The sequence below is a fragment of the Aquarana catesbeiana genome, linkage group LG09, assembly GCF_042186555.1.
Source record: "Aquarana catesbeiana isolate 2022-GZ linkage group LG09, ASM4218655v1, whole genome shotgun sequence".
Taxonomy (NCBI): Eukaryota; Metazoa; Chordata; class Amphibia; order Anura; family Ranidae; genus Aquarana; species Aquarana catesbeiana.
In genome coordinates, this window is record NC_133332.1 from 288,627,702 (window position 1) to 288,647,504 (window position 19,803).

Sequence of the window (19,803 nt, forward strand, 5' to 3'; positions counted from 1 at the left end):
GCTATCTGCCATCACGGGAGATCAATGGACGCATTTTGGGGGTGCAACCCCTTCCTCAATAATAAAGTAGCTGAGAGGAAGGGGTTTCTCCCCCAAAACACGTCCCTTGATCCCCCGTGATGGCAGCTAGCACATGTTGACATTGGGAAATTTGTGTGCATCTTCCAAATTTGGCTTTTCCTGGGGTGACTTCACCCCATCTGAACGCAATATCAAACACAGTTCCTAAATACTCATGTCTGATATTGCCTTCAAGTTCTACCAAATGTGAACTTTGTAAGTTCAAGATTTGTGTCTTTCTTGTTGGTTTTACACATGCCTGTTTTATCTTAAATGGACATTTCTATTTTTGATAATGCCACCCCAAAAAATGTTATACAACAAACATGTTGGTTTGTTTTAAAAACCTTTTCTAAATGCACATGTGATTGTGCAGGTATTAAAAAGATTGTTAATCAAGAATGTGTGGATTATTGTCTGAACGCTACAACACTTTTGTGGTGATGTAATTGCTGTTTTCTGTGACAATGGGTGTTATTTCCTAAGGGCAAATCCTCTTTACACTACAAGTGCAGTTTCAGTGCCGTTTCAGGTGCACTTGTAGTGCAAAGTGTCTTTGCCTTTAGTAAATAACACCCAACAGTGCTTTGTAAGGTTACACAATCACGCCATTTTCTGGACTCACCACATTTCTGTCAGGGTCAGCTAAAACAAACACAAGCAGTAAATGTCACCAAAGATTTGCAATTTTTTTTTATTGGATCAAGGTTTCACAAATTGTCTGGCATAATGATGGCCCCCCTACCCGCAAAGAACTCAAGGTATCTAAACCGGACATCACGGGCACTCAGGGAGGGCAAGCCAGGACGGCCACTTTCAAGCGCCGTCAGGGTGGTTTCATTTATCATTCTGGCCTCAGGCCCAACTGAGCTAGCATAGTTGGCCGAATGTCGACGTAAAAAGTTATGTAGAACACAGCACGCCAGGATTATATGATTCAGTTTATACTCTGCCATATGGATGGGTGTAAGAAATAGGTGGAACCGGCTGGCCATGATTCCAAATGTGTTCTCCACCACTCTTCTGGCTCTGGCCAGCCGGTAATTAAAAACCCTCTGTTCCGGGGTGAGGGTCCTCATCGGGAATGGCTGCATAAGATGGTCCCCCAGCGCAAATGCTTCATCCGCAACGAAGACAAATGGGAGTCCTTCCACATTCTCTTCTGGAGGTGGCAAGTCCAAGCTGCCATTCTGGAGACGCCTGTAAAACTCCGTCTGGGCGATGACTCCACCATCGGACATCCAGCCATTCTTCCCCACGTCCACATAGAGGAACTCGTAATTAGCCGACACCACCGCCAACATCACAATACTATTGAACCCCTTGTAATTATAATAGTACGACCCTGAGTTGGGGGGTGGGATGATGTGGACGTGTTTCCCATCAATTGCCCCTCCGCAGTTAGGAAAGTCCCACCGCTGGGCAAAGTGGGAGGCCACAGTCTGCCATTCCTGTGGTGTGGAAGGAAACTGTTGAGGAAAACAAAAATAAATTAGCATTTTTGCACATAAACATGGAAAGCAGATTAGACACAAACATTCTTGGCCAACATCCAGATAACATTTATTAAGGGGAATTTTACAACACCAAAGTATAAGGTACACCTATCATATCCCCCCCCCCCTCTCATGGGCCATTTCTAACATTATAGGGGGGGGACTCTTGGACAGGTAACCCTCTCCACTTCATTGAGAGATGAATGCCTCAATAATGGGTATTACTTGGAACAGCCCCTCCTTAGTTACACTATTGGCATACCACTGGACAGGTAAGAAGTGTCATAATACAAAGATATAAATACACATTGTACACATTTGAGCACATTTGGACATTCTGCTATTACCCATCAAGATAATAATATAATACAAAAACTTGAAACAGTACCATTTGAAAGTATACAGGCAGGCCCTTGCACTACATGCTTTGGGGAATTCATCCATAAATCTGACCACAAAAGAGATGGGTATAGTGTATATGGGTTTGGCAAAGTCAGCAGATAGATGATTGAGCATAGATAGAGAATTGGGATCAGCTGACTTAGCAGTTGGGGGGAGGGAGGGTTAATAAAAATGATTTGGGGACACTACAAAAAAAAGCCTCTGGCACTCTGCCTGAATTTAAAGCACAAATCACATTTCTAAACATTTTAGGGGTTGTTTGGGGTAAAGCACTACTATGGAGCTGATCAAATACATTGTTAAGTGACTACATGAGGTGAATATAGGGGCAGGAGAGCATGCTGGGGAAGTAAGTGAAGGCAAATATGTATGAAGGACTTAAAAAAAAACCCATAAAATTCCAGCATGCATGGGGACATTCACAGCATATTACAATCATGTTAATTAGGGAATGAGGAAAGAAATACAATATATTAGCAAACATTCAATACAATAAAATGAGATATTAAAGGATAAAAATCTTACCTTAATATACTCCTTCTGCAGGACCTGGATGATGGCAGAACAGGTCTCTGGGATAATGATTCTCAGAGCCTGGGGGGAGATGCCTGTCTAGAACTTCAAGTCCTGCAGGCTTCTCCCTGTTGCCAAGTACCGCAGGGTAGCGACGAGCCTCTGCTCCGGAGTGATGGCTTGCCTCATGAAGGTATCCTGCCTGCCGATATAGGGGGTCAGCGAAGCCAACAAACGGTGAAATACGGGGTCCGGTTCCTGAAATCATCAGGATTATTCTCACGGAGCAAAGGCATATGAGAGAACTGGTCACGCTGAAGCAACCAATTCTTGGTCCATTAACTCCTCCCCACCCTGTTCATGGACTGGACTTGTGTCAAGGTCAGGACCCCAACACCAAGCCCCCGCACAGCACGAACTCTACGAGGAGTACATATACGCAACATGGCTAGAAAACGGTCAGCTGCTCAGAACGAAGTAACAGAACGCACTGAAGAACAGCAAGGCCTGTGAAGAGCGACCTGAAAAACAGCAACGAACAAGAACACAATGACTAATCCAAGTCACGCGTAGCTTGCTTGCACGCACTGAAGAGCAGATACAAACCCACAAGCACAAACTGAACTGCAGAAAACGATCTGAAAGCCACGAGTCTGAAAAAAAGTGCGAATCGTCTCTCACCAAACTTTTACTAACACGAGATTAGCAAAAGGAGCCCAAAGGGTGCTGCGCTTGGTTCTGAAATGGCCTTTTCTAGTCTCGTCGTACGTGGTTGACGTCACCGCGTTCTTGGCGATCGGAAATTCCGACAACTTTGTGCAACCGTGTGTACGCAAAACAAGTTTGAGCCAACATCCGTCGGAAAAAATCCTAGGATTTTGTTGTCGGAATGTCCGATCAATGTCCGACCGTGTGTATGGGGCATAAGAATAGCTGCAGCCAAAAATAGTGATCACTCACTCTAAATAGTGCTAAATTTTATACAAAATATGGCGCGCCAATCTCCTATATGTGCAATCATGTTATACATCAAAATGGTCCCTCTTAAATTCCAGACCACTAGTAAAGTGCTAAGTGCTGTGAAATAACTACAACCGCAAACCTGTGCGTATACAAATAAATATAAATAAATAATATATATGTGAATGCGAAATAATCGCATACAAACAGTGAATCTTTCCAATAATAAGACAATATACTGTGTAACAGATGCTAATAATCCAAACTGGCATGAGAAAGAAGTGTTCTGTCCTGAATTTCTACTATTGAGATGAGCTACGACTAGGTAAAACCACAAATTAGCAACAACTGAAAAACACCAGATCTTTGTAAACAATGACTTTTGCATATGATGGTATTCTGAGTGGGATGTGCCCAGCTGCTTCAATTACTTAATGCTGATGTTCTCCATGTCCGATTCAGCAGCAATGGCCGATGTGTGTGTCCGGTGTAGAGAGATCCCCGGATCCGATCAGGATGGTCCTGGACATAGATCCAATGTAGTATGAATGATCCCAGGCAGAAGGTAGTATTTGAAGATGTGTGATGTCTGCCCTCCTCCTCCAGTCCCCGGGGGGATGTGATCTGTACACACGGACTGTCCCGGTGATCGGTGTCAGTAGTTCTGGCTGATCTCCCGGTGTTCTATCCCTGATCACTGAACACGGCACCGCTGTGCAACCCAACCCGTACAATCCACAACTGCCGGCCGGCTCTGCTCTTCTCCCGCCCCTGGCTCGGTCCCAGGGCTGTAACAGGATGCAGAGCAGAGAAAAGGGGCAACATCACAGGAAGCACCTCCATGGTTAACAGAGGGCATAATTAAAATTAGACTTGGAAAACTTAACATTAATAAATCACCGGGACCAGATGGCTTGCACCCGAGGGTACTTAGGGAACTCAGTCAAGTAATTGCCAGACCATTGTTCCTAATTTTTACTGATAGTCTACTGACTGGAATGGTACCAGCTGATTGGAGAAAAGCCAATGTAGCAACAATATTTAAAAAGGGCCTAAAATTCATCCCTGGGAATTACAGACCAGTTAGCCTAACATCAATAATATGTAAACTCTTGGAGGGGATGATAAGGGACTATATGCAAGATTTTAGTAATGAGAACGGTATCATTAGCAGTAATCAGCATGGATTCATGAAGAATCGTTCTTGCCAAACCAATCTATTAACCTTCTATGAGGAGGTGAGTTGCCATCTCGATAAATGAAGGCCCATTGACGTGGTGTATCTGGGTTTTGCAAAAGTATTTGACAAAGTTTCCCATAAACCTTTACTGTACAAAATAAGGTCCGTTGGCATGGACCATAGGGTGAGTACATGGATTGAAAACTGGCTACAAGGGCAAGTTCAGAGGGTGGTGATAAATGGGGAGTACTCGGAATGGTCAGGGGTGGGTAGTGGGGTCCCCCAGGGTTCTGTGCTAGGACCAATCCTATTTAATTTGTTCATAAACGACCTGGAGGATGGGGTAAACAGTTCAATCTCTGTATTTGCGGAGGATACTAAGATAAGCAGGGCAATAACTTCTCCGCAGAATGTGGAAACCTTGCAAAAAGATCTGAACAAATGAATGGGGTGGGCAACTACATGGTAAATGAGGTTCAATGTAGAAAAATGTAAAATAATGCATTTGGGTGGCAAAATGAATGCAATCTATACACTAGGGGGAGAACCTCTGGGGGAATCTACAATGGAAAAGGACCTGGGGATGATAGGCTCAGCAATGGCATAATGGCATGCAAAGCCAAGCTTCTGCTAACAAAGCAAACAGAATATTGGCATGCATTAAAAAGGGGATCAACTCCAGAGATAAAACGATAATTCTCCCGTTCTACAAGACTCTGGTCCGGCCGCACCCAGAGTATGCTGTCCAGTTCTGGGCACCAGTCCTCAGGAAGGATGTACTGGAAATGGAGCGAGTACAAAGAAGGGCAACAAAGCTAATAAATGGTCTGGAGGATATTAGTTATGAGGAAAGGTTGCGAGGACTGAACTTATTCTCTCTAGAGAAGAGACACTTGAGAGGGGATATGATTTCAATATACAAATAGCATACTGGTGACCCCACAATAGGGATAAAACTTTTTCGCAGTAGGGAGTTTAACAAGACTCGTGGCCACTCATTAAAATTAGAAGAAAAGAGGTTTAACCTTAAACTACGTAGAGGGTTCTTTACTGTAAGGATGGCAAGGATGTGGAATTCCCTTCCACAGGCGGTGGTCTCAGCGGGGGGCATCGCTGGTTTAAAAAAACTATTAGATAAGCCCCTGAATGACCGCAACATACAAGGATATACAATGTAATACTGACATATAAAGACACACATGAGTTGGACTTGATGGACTTGTGTCTTTTTTCAACCTCACCTACTATGTAACATATAATTTACAAAACAGTATTAAAAAAAACATATAAGTGCACAAGATATAGACTCTTTTTTTTATCCCTCTTGATATTCACTACACCTCCAGGATTAGGATTCCTTCTACCTAGGCAATCACTCCAAAGGAGATAAATAAGTGTAGTCCAGACCATCAAACCTTCTTTGTCCAAGGCCCAGATGGCTACTCTACCACTTACTACAAAAAAATGGCTCCCACAATCCCACACAATTTTCACCCTATTTCAGTCCTCAACAATGACCTCAAAATATTTGGCAGAATACAATCTGAAGTATGGAAAGTTTAAAAAGACTCTTGTACATGCATCTTAGCGAAAACAATATACAGGGAATATACACACCAACACAGGTTGAACTTTATGGACTGTTGTCTTTATGCAACCTGATTACCAATTATGTAGCTATGATCTCAGCTGGACAATGCTGGATCCACTGGGTGGGTGAGTATCTAAATTGTGCACAACCCAGCATCAAGTAAGCAGAGATTAAAAAAAAAATAAAGGGGGGGTGAAATATTTATTTAAATATGTTGTGAGTTCTGCCTGTTTGCTGGAATTTCTTTCTACAACTTTTTGGGCTGCCTGCATGCTTTGTATCTTCTGCTCTTTACTTTCAACTTCTAAGGACTATATATACCATGGTACCTTGCTTCCTGCAAGCAGTGATTCCCGATCTGACTCCGCCTCCTGAAACTCCTTCCCTCAGCACCTCTGTAGGTCAGAAGGCAGGCTCTGTGAAATGTGTGACTCAGCAGTGCCTGCCCACAGGGCATAGTGAATATGAGTCATAGGATTCAAAGAATTAAATATGTGGGGATCTAACAAAATACATTTACAAACTTCAAGTTTATTCAGATTACCAGGAATAGGCTAGAAATTATTTGAATACCATATGTTTTTTTTTTTTTTTACCACAGATATGCTTTAAAGATGTTGTAAACTCTTTTGAAGAAAAAAAGAAAAAAAAAACTGCAAGACAAAGGCATAATTAACTAGCTCATTATGAAATAGTCACCTTAGAGTGAAGCTCTCTCAGCGGTGCCCGCACACTGCTGAGATGGCTGACATACACCCCGGAGTTTCTTCCGGAGTCTGCCGGTGCTTTGATTGGCCTGACCCGCAATGACGCCACTCCCAGGAGACACCGTTCACGGCACAGGGCTCGGAAGGAAGAGCACCTATGGCCGTTCCTTCAGAGCGCATGCACCAGTGATGTCACTGGCTGCATATAATGTAAATGTCTCCTAAATGGTACATGTTTAGGAGATATTTACACTACCTATAGGTAAGCCTTATTATAGGATTACCTATAAGTAAATGGCTGCAGAGGAAGTTTACTTCCTATTTCATTATTTAGAATCACAATATTTGGTTATTTTATGTAATTCACTATCACTTTATATTCATATAGGATTGTTATTTTTGAATAAGCACTGTTTTTTTTTTTTATTTATATGATCATTTTGGGGGATTTGTTTTCATCTTGAAGATAGCAGAATTTTTACAGTATCATATATATTGTATATTTAGTACAATGTTTTTGTGTTTATCGTGTACCTCCTAGGTAGTGCAGTGTACTTTCTCTTTACTCTACTGTGGACCTGTATGGAGGAGGTGACTGGGAATCAACCAAAAAGTAAATTGTATATGTTGACACGCATTCCTTGTTACAAAAGGAATGCATTCATATATACAGTGTGTATACACTGCCAAATAACATTTTATAAAACAACTGTTGATCATATATAGATTTGCGGTTAAGGTATGTAGTGTTCCTTCTATACATATGCTGCAGCCAGCTATTATCTTATAGCAGATGTTAAATATGTAGAGCTGTATATTCAACTTGCCCTTTATGCAAGAAAGGGCAGTCAGCATTGCTTTCCTTACTTTTCATTTATGTGCTACTGGTTATGCGGTATGAAATAAACTGCATCAGTGAATGGGTTAAACTCAGGACCCACTCGCAGGAACCCCAAGCTTATCAGATTTGCATGTTACATTTTTAGAATATGCTGCAGCTTTTCCATGCCACAGGGGATCCTGCTCAGGCTGTGGACGAGCTTACTGTATGTGCAGCCTGGAGAGAACAAAAAAAAAAACTTTCTATTGGAAAAATTGGCTTAAGGCTAGGATTATCTGTGTTTGAAACATTACTTCTCAGGGCTATCTCGTGTCCTTGGAGTAGCTGAAGGACATATGTAGGATAGGTGAATCTCCACGTTGGAGAAATTTGCAATTAAAACAAGCCTTTGAGCTTCAAGTGGTCAGTATCCAGCCCCCGCGATAAAGCATGTTTATCTTCTCATCCTCAAACAACCGCAGATTTCAATACCCCCCTCACAGACAAGATTTTCCTAATTCAAAGCTTCTAGAGTTTACATTGTTTATTCTGCCTGTTTTGTATTTGGCTAATTGGCAGAAACGTGTAGCGTTAGTTGCATAAACAGTAACATTTTATAGGTTGATTTGAGTATTCATTTAATAGTGTCTCATACTAAAAGACTGCATACGGTACTTGGCAAATAATTGAATGACGAGCCTGAGTTTCAGTGATGGCAAAGTTGTATAAAACTGTCTGCCTACTTGAATTTGTACTTTTAAAAATGTAGTACACTACTAAAACAACTTAACTGAGGGCTCTAAGGTGTGATCTGAGATTGGCGTGGTCTGGGGTTTCTGCTTTTTTTAAAAAATAACAAGCATGTCATACTTACCTGTTCTGTGCAATGGTTTTGCACAGAGAGGCTCCGATCTTCCTCTTCTTGGGGTCCCCCGCTGCGTCTCTGAGCTTCTCCGTGTGCCGCCATAGGAAGTTGCTTCCTACAGTGGCACACGTGCGGGCTCGGTCTCAAGCCGTGCTGTGTGTGTCTATCGATACATACAGTGTGGCTTGACCCTGCCCCGTGCTCCCTCATCACAGATTGTGTGTTCATACTAATGTATGGAACACCAATCTCTCTCTCGCCCTAGACAGTCACATCCCCCCCACAGTTAGAACACACTGAGGGAACACAGTTAACCCCTTGATCGCGCCCTAGTGTTAACCCCTTCCCTGCCAGTGACATTTATACAGTAATCGGTGCATTTTTATAGCTCTGATCGCTGTATAATTGTCAGTGATCCCAAAAATGTGTCAAAAGTTTCCAATTTGTCTGCTGCAATATCGCAGTCACAATAAAAATTGCAGATCGCCTCCATTACTAGTAAAAAAAATAAAAATGATAAAAATGCCATAAATCTATTGCCTATTTTGTAGACGCTATAACTTTTACGCAAACCAATCAATATACGCTTATTGCAATTTTTTTTTTAAACAAAAATATGTAGAAGAAAACGTATCAACCTAAACTGAGGAAATTTTTTTTTTTTTTCGAAAAAAAAAATGTGGGATATTTATTATAGCAAAAAGTAAAAGATATTGTGTTTTTTTCAAAATTGTCGCTCTTCTTTTGTTTATAGCGCAAAACAATAAAAAACGCAGAGATGATCAAATACCACCAAAAGAAAGCTCTATTTGTGGGGAAAAAAGGACAAAAATTTGTTTTGGTGCAACGTCCCACTACCGCGCAATTGTCTGTTAAAGCGATGCAGTGTCGTATCGCAAAAAATGGCCTGGTCATTAAGGGGCTAATTCATTCCGGTTCTCAAGTGGTTAAGTACCCAGTGATGTGTATCAGCTAATATCAAGTATACTCTAACGCAGCTATCTTATTTACCTCCATCTATCCAAAAATACTTACTGTAGGTTGTTGGTCCCATTGTCTCTACTACAGGGGTTTTGATAACTGACATTCAGACAGATTCAGTGGACAGTCCAGCCTAAACAGTGGCCCCTTCACTCCGGAAGACCAAGATAGACATTTTTGCTCACAGTAGCATTCATTTTTAATTGCCCAACAACTCCAGCAACTTTAGAATGCAACTGAAACTTCAATAAAGTTGTGGGGAAAAAAGGACATCCATTTTGTTTGGGTACAGTGTCGCATGACTGCACAATTGTCAGTTAAGGTGACGCAGTGCCATATCGCAAAAAATGGCCTGGTCACAGATCACAAATATTCACAGCTGTCATGAACTTAATCCATGCATGACAGTTCAAAGTATTGCTGGTACAATGATCTTCATTGTACCAGCAAGTAAAGTGTAATAAAAAAAAAAACCCTGAACTTAACCCATGCATGACAGTTCAAAGTATTGCTGGTGCAATGATCTTCATTGTACCAGCAAGTAAAGTGTAATAAAAAAAAAAACCTGATACCCCCCCCCCAGAGTAAAAAGTAAATATTATGTTTAAAAAAAATTTAACATGCTGTTTGTCACTAGTCAGTGTCCCTGATCATCGCCACACCAGTCATATGACGCTGTACTGCGCTGGGGATGGTATGTAAAAAACACTAAAAATGTTATTTAATTGCCCAGTGATCGCTATGTGATTACATGATCATAATGTCAACAAAGCTGTTATTAATCAATATGCTTCATAACAACTTTGCTTCCTTTACCAATGAGCTGTGATTGCTCACAGCTAACATATGGTACCTGGGCCAGTCACAGCATCCTGTACCATGTGATTAGCTGTAACCAATCACAGATCACTAGTATTTACAGCTGTCATGAACCTAACCCATTCATGATAGTTCAAGGAATTGCTGGTACAATGATCTTCATTGTACCAGAAATCAAAGTGTAAAAAAAAATCCCTAATCACCCAGGGATTAACAAAATAAAAAAAAAATATTTAAAATATTGAATAATACATTTTTTTTTAACATTCTGTCAGTGTCCCTGATCACTGCCACACCAGTCATATCATGACGCTTTACTGCACTGTTGATAGTATGTAACAAAATAAATTGTGAGAAAAAAACATTTTATTTAATTGCTTATTTTTCAAAAAAATTGTGAAAAAAAATTACTTCAAAACTTTAAAAAACTTGGGGTGTGGTCTGACCATGGCGGTGTGAAGGAGTCCATTGACTGATTTCTGTGCGGCCGGAGCGGATTCCACTGGATTTTACCTCACCCATGGGCTCCATTGCCTCATGTCTAAAAAGGGGAGAGGCTCTAGATCCCAGAGCACCCCTTAGCCACCCGTATATCACCCGGTTCTTGTCAGTCCGGGCCTCGACAATGCTAGCGGCTGCTCCCAAGATGGCGCAGGGACAGCAGGACAAGGGACCCGTGCACGCTCCCGGTCCAGCAGCAAGTAAGGCTCCGACGGTGATCACGGGAGTAGTGGATCGCCCACTTTCTCCCATCCTTACTCTGGTTCTCCTGCAGATGAGCCCATCTGGGACATCCGGGGATCCACACAACCCTGTCAGCTCTGTCCCCTTGGCAGACACAGACCTGAGACAACTGCTCCAAGCACTGCCCACAAAGGCTGACATCCAGCAAATGTTGGGACAGTGGACAGGGGATCTGAAGCAAGATTTTAGGAGCTGCGGTCTACTGCCCAGGCTACTGAACTGTGTGTGCAGGCTCTGGAGGAACAGCATACCACCTCAGATTCTCAGATGGATATGCTGGAGCAGCAGCTTATTTCCCATCAAAAAAGATCCACTTCTATGCAACTGCAGGTGGAAGATGCAGAGAATTGCAGACAGCGCATAAATATCATGCTGAGCGGTATCACTGAAGCCACCGCAGGGTCTGACCTCCGTGTGTCAGTTACTGCAATTTTTAATCAACTGTTAGGTGACCCGCCATCTACTGCGATCGAGATTGACAGGGTCCACAGAGTACCAGCTTCCAGGGAACTGTCTCAAAAGACTCCCTGAGATGTACTATGCCGAGTTCAGTTTTTCACTGTGAAAGAAAACATCATGCGGGCTGCTTGGCAGAAAGGCCCACTGGATTTTGATGGAGCTCGGATACAGCTTTTTCCTGATCTCTGTAGGCACATCTTATACCACCAGAGTCTGCTGAAACCGCTCCTGGAACTCATTCGCTCATCTGGGGCTACTTATAATTGGAGGTACCCACTCTCCCTGTTGGTTAAAAAGGATAACCGGTCCTTTGCATTGTACAATCCATCCCAGCTACAATAACTCTTCTTGTTCCTGGACTGTAAGGCCGTGGATGCCCAAGACTGGACGGCCCTTCCGAGAGCCTGGGATGCCCAGACCGCCCAACAGCCAAGACCTCTGCGAAAACACAGGTCCAGATCATGCCGGCCTCGCATGCCAAGGGCCATTCCAGCCCTGATGCTCCCAAGGATTAAGCAAGATACTCTCTGTGTGCATATTCGCTTATAGAACGCCTCATGTGACGTATAAACACGAGTCCTGTTTTGGTTAAGTTTCAGACGTCTCCAGGAAAGGTGACTGCTTGACTTCACAGCTACCACTTACTGATTGGGGGGTGGGTAAGCTCTCATGACGTTTTGTGACACTTTGTGACTTTTTTTTTTTGTTCATTGCACCCCTTCATCTGCAATACCACACTAGTGGTGAATCCCCGAGTAATGTGAGAGGCCAAGGTGGGGGGGGGGTTTGCCTACTTAAGGGGTTGGTTGGAAGATGGGGTGATGGATGCCGTTTACTTCACCTTTCTGGGGGTGGAGGGGGGATTTGCCTCAACAATCTTCATGAAGATGCTTTTAACAGGACTCGGGACTCAGGTTCTTGCTGTTCTTCTTTTTATTATGTTCAGTTAGTTACATGTCTAGAATTTGCACTACAATGGGTGAACACCCTTGACATGTTTGATTACATGGGGCTGAGTGCAGGAGCTATTTGCTGTTAAGATTCTATGACAGTCCTGTACACAGGACACTGGTCTGTTGGCTGGGGAGGTGACCGATCCACGAACCCTATGTACACTGAGCCCTCTTGGGGCACTGCAGTCGTGTGGGGCCTCCTTAGGGGGCGAGAGAAGGGCATGGGCCTCATTCTTGGCCGGAGAGCCATGATTGCGGGGGGTAGGGCTCTGCGGCAGGCACCTTACAGCTCGCAGACCAGGAAATATGCCTCTTTGGGGAACTGAGCTCCTATGGTTTATGGTTTTCTATCTCTGGTTAGTGTTGACATTCTTATTATATCGGCTGGGAATATCATAGATACTAGGTAAATGCATGGCAGATCTACTTTGTTTTATTAAAAATAAATAAATAAATAAATTTAAAAAAGGCCCGCTGATGGTGTGGTTAGTTATTGATTTTCAGTTAATAGGAATCCACCTAAGGTGCCAGCACACCTCAGTGTACTGCTTTGGTTGTCTACTTCCCCCACAATACCCTCTTCTCCTCAGTTGGAGGATAGATAGAAGTTTGGCAATATTTTCTATTTCGATCTGACTGGATCCGAGAGCCGCATCTCATCAGATATCTTTCTTATCTATAGCTAGATCTCGAATTAGTAAACCTCCCCTTCCGTGTTTTTTATTTTTTATTTTTATTGTCCTCCCCCTCTTCTTCCACCAGCAGAGCACCCCGGGGGTTACTCCCCGTACAAGCCCCAACATGACCCATTGAACTTTGACCTCTTACAATGTAAAGGGTCTTAATAGCCCAGAGAAACGTACCAAATTGTTAGCAGAGCTGTGGCGATTCAGATCTCATGTGGTGTTTATTCAGGAAATATATTTTAAAAGGGGCAGTATTCCCAAACTGGGCAACCATAGATTTCCCACTGCCTACCACAGTGCCTCTCATGACTCGAAATCCAAGGGGGTTTCAATTCTGATCTTTAATCCGCTTCCTTGGAAAGAGACTCCGGTTATTGAGGATGACTATGGGCATTTTCTAATTGTTAAAGGGCTTCTTTGTGAGCACAAAGTAACCTTCGCCTGCTCACACCTGCCAAATGAGAATCAACTTTCCGCTCTGATTCCGTACTTGACTCTATTAGAACAGCACAAGGTGGTACTGTTGGGTGGTGATCTAAATGTAGTCTTAGACCCGTTGTTAGACATGTTTCGTGGGGTGTCTCATTTGTCTTACTCGAAACTGAATAAATTTAAATCTCTCCTACATGACCATCAACTGATAGATAGCTGGTGGGCCCTCAATCCCCAGGATAAAGACTACACTTTTTCCCCCATTACTTAATTATTATCAAGTTTTTCATTGATTAACATTCACGTGTGGAACATTCATTTGTTTTAATGTATGGACCTTTTTGCACTATATTGCATGGACATTTATCATGCATCTTGCATGTGCTTTGATCTACATTGATTGTTTTGATATATGCAATTTTTCATGACTTAGCGAGATTCTATATACACAACCCTTAATGAAAATGTCTGTGAAATATTGATGCGCTGGTATTATACTCCAGAAGTATTGCATTCTATCTTTTCTATCACTCTTCAATGGCATCTGTTGGATGTGTAATTGGGCAGTATGCTCACTATATCATCCCCTGTGGTTCTGCCCAGACATTACACCCTTTTGGCAAGAATGTATTACTCTGCTACTGTACTTAAACTCGTAGAATGTCTGACAAGCTTGGGTCCATTACCGCACCTGCTGGGACTTCAACTCAGCAGACTAGAAAAGATAGCTCCTCTCCAATATCCTCACAGCAACATGCTCACTACGAAAGGGCAACAACAAGCACTCCTACTATGCATAATCTACTCAATAGAATCAAGGAAGTTCAAATTGTAGAAAAATGGACAGTGAGAATGCACAACTTCATGGTCAAATTTAATTGAGTATATTGGAAACATATGTGATGCAAAAGCAGCGCTGATACATTTTTGGGCTCTTGCTCTGAATACTGGCATCAGATTTTTAGGTTCCACTTTGCTCCTCAACTGTCTTTATCATGGGTGGCCAAGGATTAATTTTAAGGGTATAAGGGTGCACAACCTATTTTACCACTACTTTGATGTGCAGCCTATTATATCACTGCTTTTAGATATTGAAAGCTCAAATATCTGGGTACTGATTAAGTTCTAACCCAGTCTAGGCTAGTCTTTGGTTGGTTTAAATCACAAGAGCAAAGATACTATCTCCTAATTCTGGCAGTTATTTCTCTCCATAGTCCTTGAGTCTGGGGTGTTGTTCCGTGCACTCAACCCTAAAGCCTCGTCCACACGATCAGATTTTCCACGGGAATTGTGTGATGACAGGCTGTTGGCGGAAAATACGTTTGTGCGCTCCATCGGACAATTGTTGTCGGATTTTCCGCTGACAAATGTTGGATGGCAGGCTTTAAAATTTTCCATGGACAAATGTCTGTTGTCGGATTTTCCGAGCGTGTGTACACAAGTCCGTTGGACAAAAGTCCAAAGTAAAAACACGCATGCTCGGAAGCAAGGACGAGCCACAAGTGGGTTGGTCTTGTAAACTAGCGTTCGTAATGGAGAATTAACATTTGTGAAAATCTCAAATGATTCAAATTATTCAAATTCAAATTATGAAATCTTGAAATGCAGCGCACAATTCTCTTCTTTAATGGGATAATAATGAAGCTGCTTTGCTGGTGATACTGATGGAGTTATTGCAAATGAATTTTCAAAGGCTTTTTTTTTCTAGTGATATCAAGAATAATATTATTATGCTTTTTATTTATTTTTATTTTTTTGGTGCAAGTTACCACCCAACCATTATTCCATAGTTTTTAAGATCATAGATGCAACTATGTTGGTGTCCCTTGTTACTTTTACATTGTATTTTTTAAAATGTAACTGCCTACTCCCAAACTGTAATTTGAAGTAAAACACATAGCCAAGTATTATTCTCCACAATTTTTTTTATTGTGCATTAAAAAAACATGGCTGGTTGACGAACGGCCGTTCAGAAACTAAATGAAAAGCGTGAATCAACACTCACCAAACTCCTATTAACATGAAATTAGCAGCGGGGGCCCAAAGGGTGGCGATAAAGAGCTGAAAAAACACGTAGTACATCACTACGTTTGTGTTTGTTGGCCGACAATTCCTTGCCGTTTGTATGCAAGACAAGTTCCTGGCCAATGCCCTTCGGACAAAAGGTTAGTCTGCAGAAAATCCGATCGTGTGCACAAGGCTTTTGACTTTACTCGTCTCCATGTGCTGCAGAACCCGCAGCCTATCGCATTAGCCTCTCATCCTCCTGAAAAGCAGATGGGATTTTTTTTTTCTATGTTTTTTTTTTTTTTTTTTTTTTTACTAGTAATGGCGGCGATCAGTGACTTATAACGGGACTGCAATATTGTGGCAGACAAATCGAACAACTAACTGACACTTTTTTGGTGACCAGTGACACTATTACAGTGCTCAGTGCTAAATATATGCATTGTCACTGTACTAATGGCACTGCCTGGGAAGGGGTCAATATCAGGGGTGTTCAAAGGATTAACTGTGTGCCTAAGGAAAGATGAAAGATGTAGTGCTTTCAACAGAAGCAATCCAATCCTAGTGTGCAGTCTGCAGCACAGGTACCAAGGCTCAGTGTGTCTTCTAACACGAAATACAATATATAAGAGAGAAGAGCCGGCAACTCCAAAGTCCTTGATGCAAAAACGAATTGGCTACATATGAACATTAAAAAGCAAACTACTGACGCGTTTCGGCATGAGCCTTAGTCATAGCATTAACTGTGTTTCTAGCCTGTGTTTCAGTGTAGTGGGGGAGGTGGTTTTACTAGTGGAAGACATAGATTGGTGTTTCAGCTTTACAGAAACACCGTTCCATGTCTTCTGTACCGACAGAATAACAATCTGCCTTGTTTACATAGGCAGACTGGCATTCTGTCAGTGTAATGAACGATCAGAGGGTTCGCACCCCAAACCTTTAAGTGCAGAATCACTTGTATATATACACATGATTCTGCACAGCGTCGCCGCCCTGTAGCAGTAAATCTGCTATGGGGCAGTCGGGAAGTGATGAAAGTTCATGTGCATGTAAAGGCAGGCGCCCCAGTACTTTTGGTAAAATAGTGTATGTGCTAATGAGATTAAACACAAGTCTTCCAGCATGGTGATCTCTATGTTTATTACTCTGCCTATTTGTATCTGTGTCAGATCTAGTTACTGTATAGCTCTTACCTGACTGAGAGACCCGGTGATTGTGGGATATACAGTTTTTTCACAGGAAAGGTTAGCTCTCAGACTACAGACAGAGGTCATGCATTAACCTATGCAGTGCCATGCCGCATGCCTCATGTTTTTAAAGATAAACCGAAACTTCTGACACCAGAATGTGAAGATTTACTCTACTATAGGCCGTGCACACAGGCAAACAAATGACACCATAGAACTACATAATCATTGCACATCTAATGCAGGTGAAATATGCATTGTGTGGGTAGAAAGGTTTATAATGCCTTTAAAGTTCTTCTAACCACTTACTCTTCAAAAAATTAGTCATCAGCTTAGTAACACAAGTGTCTTATAAATATTTTATGCCATCCTTCAAATTTTCGACTCGCCTACTCGCATTTTACGAGTGGAAAATGGGGGCTGGCTAGCGTGGGCTGCCTCGGAGCGGGGGGGGGGGCGCACCACCTGTAGGCGGGGTTGAATGGGAGCTCTTCTGCCAGAGATCTCCCCAGGGAAGAGAGAGGAGAGCAGGTGGGCGGATCATAAGAGCGCACAGGAAAATCGCTGTAACAGCTTTTATTAGAATTGTCGAATGTTCCCTGCACTCGCTGTCACACACTCTTGGCCCAGGTATTTTGACAGACAGATTCCCTGTGCAATGTCGAAATGTGTGACGTGTATCAAAGTACCGGGGCCAGGAGGTGGGGCTGTATGTGACTGTGAGCGGCGGGAACACTGACACTCTGCAATTCAAATAAAAGCAGTTACAGCGATGTTCCTCGGCTCTTTGATGATCCAGCTGGCAAGCCTCTTCCTCTCCTCCCCTGCACAGGTAGTCTGCAATGATGGACACAGGTAGGCTGCATTGTTGGGCACAGGTGAAGTGACATTGATGGACATGGGTAGGCTGCATTGTTGGGCACAGGTAAAGCAGCATTGATGGATACGGGTAGACTGCATTTTTGGCCACTGGTGAGGCTGCACGGATGGGCACTGATAAAGTTGATGTTGATGGGTTTTTTTTGTAACTTAATTCTGCATAAAACATTTAAGTGTCATTTCATGAGATAATTTATGAGGGCATGTATAGGGGAGGAATTAGGGGCGGGCAGTGTAGGGGTTGGGTGGGGCAACTGGTGGGCGAGTAACCCTTAAGGCGTGGCTAGTAGCTCAGGACTTGAAATTTTGCGCTCTGTTTTATGCATAGTAATGTCGTGTACACACGAGCAGACTTTTCGACCGGACTGGTCTGACGGACAATTCGACCGTGTGTGGGCTTCATCGGACCTGCAGCAGACTTTTTCAGTCGAAAATCTGACGGACTTTAGATTTAGAACACGTTTCATATCTTTCCGAAGGACTCGAGTCCGGTCGTCTGTATGCTAGTCCGATGGACAAAAACCGATGCTAGGGCAGCTATTGGCTACTGGCTATGAACTTCCTTATTTTAGTCCGGTCATACGTCACCACGTACAAATCCTTCGGACTTTGGTGTGATCGTGTGTAGGTAAGTCCGTTCGTTGGGGAAGTCCGTCGGATAGACAGTCGGACCAGTCCGGTCAAAAAGTCCGCCCGTGTGTACGCTGCATAAGGGTTTATGTATGCTGGATTTTAAAACCAAGTCAGGGGCAGCTTGAGATTAGTTTGTGCTTTTATTTTATTCCTTCACACAAGGCAATGTGAATAAATGCCAAGTGCAGCTGTAACACCCGTATATACCAGTCCTAAATAAATGCACATATATTTTGTATGACCTAGCGCTATTAAAAGCTATGGATTTGGAGATTGTGGAGTCCTTGCAGATCCCTTTGTCTGAACTGTTTTCTTAATATGCCTGTCTTTGCTGCAGCCACTCACAGAACAGTTACACTGGACCTTCCCCTCAGCTGCCAGTACAGGGCCATGTATTCCTTATCATCCCGCATCCCAAAATGGCTTCCTCCACAGTACATCATCGTCTGGAATTCACAACCAGAGATCGGATTAGCTGCCATGATACTGCTTCTCACTGAGGGTCCAACACTTGGGTTCTAGAATTTTGATCTATGCTCTGATGCACAGTCCAATTTTTGTAAGAGAAGTCTACATAGGACAAATGCGCAATCCAAAAAGGAATGTGGAACTAGAGAAATACAAGGGTCAAACTTTTTGCCCTTGCCCTCTATTGTTATGGTATCTCCTCTTGGACCTAGGACTGCTTAAACCTATCTTGCCGGGTCAATTACCCTGTGGTAGAAATCTCTCACAAAGCTAGAGATGACAACCAAGTCTGACTGTTATCTTATTGATCTTGTTCCCCTGTCTGATGAGCATTCTTCTTCCTGTGGAGATTTGGCTTGGTGTCCTATGACTCAGTGATGGGGCCTTGGCTATTGGATTAGGTGTACATGAGTCAAGATAGCAATACTAGACTGGTGATGCCATATTAAACATAACATCACAAAAGATAGTAAGTATGTTTACAATGAAAAATAAGTTTTGTTTTCTGAGCCACAGCCTTTTCATAACCTACGGAAGGGGAAAATGTGTTGTTTATTGGCTTTAGTCAAACTTAGTGGATTGTATCGATGCTTTTGTGTAATGACACTGAATATCCAGACAAAGGAAGTGCAGGTACATTCTATGCATGTGTGTTTTACTGTCTGACACATCTGTTTGCAGCCCAAGTTGGGCAGGAAGAGCATCCCACTCTTCTGTCTCTGCACATTTTAGAACCTGTGATGGGAACCATATGATCATGTTTTTGTCTCTTTACTAGAAGTGGGAGTGAATCGAAATGCATGCCAGACGCAGATTTCTAGTCTGGCTAAGTCCCAGTGCTTCCACCTCCATGTTTAGATGGTGACACAGATTGATATTAACAACTTCAATGCCAGTGCAGCTTTCGTTCAGCAGGATTCTCTGCATTGTGATATTGTGTAAAAAAAATTAGACATAGCCA

General features: G+C 42.7%; 1 protein-coding gene across 6 annotated transcripts in view; it reads left to right on the forward strand.

The window, feature by feature from the left end:
- Positions 1 to 19,803, forward strand: part of DENND1A (DENN domain containing 1A) — a 1,561,519-nt gene that overhangs the window by 1,426,880 nt on the left and 114,836 nt on the right. The window lies entirely within an intron of this gene.